The sequence below is a fragment of the Cebus imitator genome, unplaced genomic scaffold (genome assembly GCF_001604975.1).
Source record: "Cebus imitator isolate Cc_AM_T3 unplaced genomic scaffold, Cebus_imitator-1.0 Scaffold277, whole genome shotgun sequence".
Lineage (NCBI taxonomy): Eukaryota > Metazoa > Chordata > Mammalia > Primates > Cebidae > Cebus > Cebus imitator.
The window spans coordinates 1,807,884-1,813,292 of NW_016107592.1; the positions used below are offsets into that span (position 1 = coordinate 1,807,884).

The window sequence follows — 5,409 nt, forward strand, 5'->3', positions numbered from 1 at the left end:
GAAACCCCATCTCTACTAAAAATACAAAAATTAGCGGGGGTGTGGTGGTGTGCACCCGTGGTCCCAGCTACTCAGGAGGCTTGCGTGGGAGGATCGCTTGAAACTGGGAGACGGAGGCTGGGGAGAGGAGGCTGCAATGAGTCAAGATCACGCCACTGCACTCCAGCCTGGGTGACCGAGTGAGACCCTGTCTGTCTAGACAGCGAGGAAGGTGAACCCATTGGGTGGTTACAAGATGCCACAGAGTTTATAAAGTAGAAAGTCTCTTACTGCACAGCTTCCCATAGTCTAGCAATATGCCCTTGGGAAAATGTATTCATCTCTTTGAGCTCAGTGTCTTCACCTCTACAATGGAGTTCTGGTGAAGATCAAGTGAGACAGGGCACACTTAGCAAAATGCCTGACACATGGCAAAAATTTTGTATTCATCTTCAGATGTTTATTCCGTAAGTGTAGGGACACCTACAATTTTGAATCTGGCATTTACTTTCTGGGTCCACAAGGGGGCGTACTTTTAAGGGCAAGAATTTCCCAGCGCCATGCCCCCCTCCCATCTCTCTCCATCCAGGAGATTTAATGGTTTATGTTTAAATTTCACGGGCTCGGGAAGAAACTAAGAGTCAGTCACTCCAGCGGAAGTTCTAACCTTTGATTGGCCTGGGGTCTTAGAGAAGGTGGGGATTCCTCCCAGGTTAAAAGTCCCCTTCTTCCACACCCCTTTGGACTCCATGTTTAGGTCCCCTTCCATGAACACTCCCGTCGTGGAAGCCGTCTTTCTCTCTCCTGGATTTCCCCTCTGGAGTCCCCTTCCACACTCTCTCGTGGACCCCTGTCTTCCCATCCTGAACTCCATCTCTCTCTATTCCCTTCCACTCAGGGTGGAAGCTGCGTTCCTCTCCTGGATTACATCTGTCTGGATTCTCTCACTCAGTGTGAGAGTTAGCTGTTTCTTTCTCTCTCCTCCCGTTTCTCTCTCTCTCAATCATTTTCTACAAACACTTTTGAATCTGGCATTTACTACGCACTGCGCCGTTGTCCCCTCTCTCATTCTTGAGAGGGCAGGAGACCAAGAACCTCGAGAAACATACTCTCAGGGGAGCTGAGGGCACCCTGAACCCCAATATTACACAGAGTTTGACCAGGGAAACTGAAACACTCACTATGAGAAACAGAGTAAAGTTTATGATAGAGATTATAGAGAGTTTATCACAGGGATTAGAGTTTAGGTAGCTGTGGGAGCTGGTCTACACAAGGCTGTTGTCTTTGGGTTGTGTAGGGTCTGAAGTCACCCAGGCTGGCAGTCAGGAGGGCTGGATGTAAAGCAGGGAAGATCAAGACCTGGAATCCATAAAGATAGACTAGAAACCACAAGGACAAGCAATGACATTGGGTGACCTGCAGGAGAAACTGGTGCCCTTTGCCACAGAACCACCCAAGCACCTGGCCCAGGACTAAGAAAAGCTGAAGGAGGAGATATGGCAGGAGTGTGAGGAACCGTGGATACTACCGTGTAGGGAAAACTCTCCCTAACCATGTTCTCTACTCTCACACCACAACAGTCAATACAGAAGACTTCTGTGGGCATGTGTGTGGGGTTTTTTTCCCCCTACATACCAAGCGGTGAAGATCATGTGGATACCCTCTAATTCTGACACTATCTACCCGGAGATAGTGGAGATAGTGGCAGATGCTACGAGTTGAGGGCTCAAGACCCAAGACTGACCCCCCCACACTCACACACCTGTCACGAGTCTGCGCCTCTGGAACTTCTGACCAACTGGCTTCAAATTGAGGTTCCCATTACCCCATCTTTGGGTTCAATTAATTTGCTGGAGTGACTCACAGAACTCAGGGAAACACTTAGTGATGTTTACCTGTCGGTTTTTTAAAAAATTTTATAAAAACATTTAAATTTTTAAAAATAGCAGTAATTACGCCTCAGATAAACCTCATTGGCTACGATACTGCCACTGCACAAAGCTATCTTTTTGGGGTTTTTTTTTTTTTTTTTTTTTTGTGATGGAGTTTTGCTCTTTTTGCCGGGGTGGAGTGCAATGGCCTGATCTCAGCCCACTGCAACCTCCACCTCCCAGGTTCAGGTGGTTCTTCTGCCCCAGCCTGCAGAGTAGGTGGGATAACAGGTGGCCACCACCACGCCCAGCTAATTTTTGTACTTTTAGTAGAAATAAGTTTCACCATGTTGGCCAGGCTGGTCTTAAACTTCCGACCTCAGATGATCTGCCTGCCTTGGCCTCCCAAAGTGCTGGAATTACAGGCGTAAGCCACTGCACCCAGCCAGAAAACATAACATTTCTAAGTTAAGCATCTAGTGCCTCCTACATGCTGGGTCCTGGCAATCCTGAGGGGAACCCTTTTTGAGGGTAGTGCTGTCCCTGTCCTCTGGATGAGCAGACTGCAGAGCAAAGAAGCACATGTCCAGGTCACACAGTGGACAGCATGGTGTCTTTTAGACTCACCGGTTGTTCCGCAGTGTCTTGCTGCTTTCCCCTTGCCTGATTTGGTCTATCGTGGGTGGCAAGAACTTGAACTCTGCATGGGACCCCATGGCAGGCCTTATTACTGGGCTGAGTCACTGCACAAAGCTGTAACTGATGGTTGGAGCTGAGGGGCCTCTTAGTCATGTGCCCATGCCAGGATCTCCCTTGTTGCAATCTCCTCTTCTAGTCCCAGTGAGCCAGAGCAGGCCAGTATGACAGGGAAGACCTGTCAGTGACTCACTCTGCCGTCACTGTGCATGGCAGAAGGCACCCTACAGAGCCAAGGGGCCACTGCAAACGTCCCCTAAGCCAGTGTGCTTGGCTGATTTCCCAGGCTACCTCTTGGGATGGGAATGCCAGGCCAGTACAGCTCAGAGAAAGAGCTTGTAAGTCTGTCCCTTCCTCCTCCAACACCCACGCACAGTGACGGATTATTTGTTGTCACATCAGCTGCTTCCGGAGGCCCTTGGGAGGGGAGAGCTGGTGGCAGGGCCGGCGGTACTGCCCTGGATTCTGCTCTGGTGGCTTTCAGCCTGACTGCTGGTGAAGCCCTTTGCTCCCAGGAGCAGCTGACCTGGTTCAGGGCCATGGGGACCAGTCTCTAACTCCATTTATCTTTTCCCGGGGAGAACCTACAGAGAAAGCTTCTCTCTACCTCTGTGTGCACAGCCCTGAGACTTGTCTTCCAGAATTTTTCTGAGGTGCACCCCTTGGCCAGAGGCCTTTAGCCTCTATCTAGACTTTCTTTGCAGCCTCCAAAGGAGGCCACAGAAAAGCCTAGTTGGGACTTCCTCGGGGGAATGTGGTGAGGATGGATGTCACTGATTACGCAGTCTCCTTATGTGGAGCTAGTTCATAAACCTTCCCTCCTGGAGGAGACTAGAGCTAGGTCACCAAGCTGCAGACCCTGGGCTTTCAGGCCCTGCCAGGCCCCCAGGCCTGCTGTGCTCAGCACATTGGAGTCCTGCTGAGGAAGGCAGCGGTGGCAGAGGATGTTCTGGGGAGCAGGCTGGGCTCAGGGCCCTCTTGCTGACCGACCCTCCCACTTCCCACTGGGCTGAGTCACTTCCTCTGGCTGCAGCAGGTACTCTCCCACAGGCTGAGAACAGAGCAGGCCTCAGGGGGTGGGGTCACTCTATACAAAGCGAGCTCTGGTTAGAAGCAGCCAGTTCACTTGTAACCCCCATTTGCAGCATTTGGAGATGTGATATTGTGTATTAGGTAATGTGATATTATGTATTCTTGAGAAACTGGAGCTATACATGTCCTGCGTTTTAAAAATGAACAAAATCATCGCTCTGTTTTAGAACAGTGACGATGACAGCACATGCATGAATCTGTCATCAGGGAGTCCTGGCTGAAATCGGGGATTACTAATCCTCTTGACTATCTGCCTTCCCAGCCCGCCAGCATCCATCCTGAGCACGGAGCAAATGGCTTCCAGTGGGTTCCTAAGCAGATTGCTCATAACCACCAAGCTCCCTGGGAGAGGGTTCATACCTCCTTCAGGGATGGCTGTCATTCACACTCAGTGGAAAAGCCCTTACCAGAGCCCTGACCTGGGCCGGGGTCTCTAAGCTTTGCTTTCTCAATAATAGAAAGGGGGAATCCACATCAGAAAGTGGTAAGAGTTAAAGAGGGAATCTGGAAAACACTGGGAATGGTTTCTGGCAAGAGGTGGGTGCCCATCAAATCCTAATGAAAAAAAGACATCTCTGCAGAGACTTGCCACAGGGACACATTCTCAGGACGGAGCAGGGAGCACCCACCCTTCACCCGGCAAAGACTTGGTGACATCACCAGCCATGGCATCCTTCAGCCATCCTGTAAAAGGGGGCATTATTACCTTCTCTGTTTTACAGATGAGGAAACTGAGGCCCCTGAAGGGTGGGTGATTAGTGTAGACTCACAAGGCAAGTGAGTGTCAGAAGTTGAAATTTGAGCCTGGACCTCCATGACCCCAAATCCATCTTGCTATCCCAGTTGGCATTTGCGTAACTGGTCCATGGCTTGAAACCGCTGGTTCTCTGAGCTGTGAATTCCTCTGGGTTTCCTGGGCTGCCTTTGTGGATGGAGAGTAGGTCTGTAGGTGTCCCTGGTAGAAGCACCTACATGTGAGTATTAAGTGTACCACGGGTGGCTCCCAGAGTGCTTGGGTCAGGGAAGGGTGGGGGATCTCTCAGCAACTCAGCCTCTGACTCAGCGCTTTTCTCCAGAGAGGCCCCACTCAGCAGCCCCTGAAATGGCTCCTTCTGAGGGAAGTGTGACCTCTCTCCCTCCTGCTCACCTGCAGCTTTCTGGCTGGGCAGCACCCTGGTTCCAGGAGAATGATTGTTTATAAGTGAGTCTGGAGGATACTGTCCTCTCTATGCTTGGCATGCCTGGAACCATGCAGACATTGGGTGGAGAGGGAACAACTGAGGAAGCAGTGTAGTCAGGGAGAAAGAATATGGGGTTCAGATTGGAAAAGCTGTGTTTATATCCCAGCTTTTCCAACAGCTAGCCATGTAACTTTAGACAGGTCTCAGATCTCTTGAGTCTCAATTTCTTTCTTTCTTTTTTTTTTTTTTGAGACAGAGTCTCACTCTGTCACCCAGGCTAGAGTGCAGTGGTGCTGTCATGGCTCACTGCAGCCTTGAACTCCAGGGCTCAAGCAGTCTTCCAAATTAAACAACCTAAAACTCTAAGTAACGGGGACTGCCAGCTGTGCCCAGCTTTGAACTTGTAGGCTCAAGTGATTCTCCCACCTCAGCCTCCCAAAATGCTGGGGTAACAGGCATGAGCCACCACATAGGGGTTCAATTTCTTTTTCTAGAAAATGTTGTGTTTTGTATGTGTTTCATGGGGGGGGTGATCAGTTATCATTATGGACCAACCCTCCACATCCGTGGGTTCTGCATCTGTTGATTCA

The 5,409-nt window shown here is 50.2% G+C and overlaps 1 pseudogene; it reads right to left on the reverse strand.

Moving 5' to 3' along the window:
• Window positions 1-1,871: 1,871 nt before the first annotated feature.
• On the reverse strand, window positions 1,872-1,982 carry LOC119467305 (annotated as a pseudogene).
• Window positions 1,983-5,409: the final 3,427 nt, after the last annotated feature.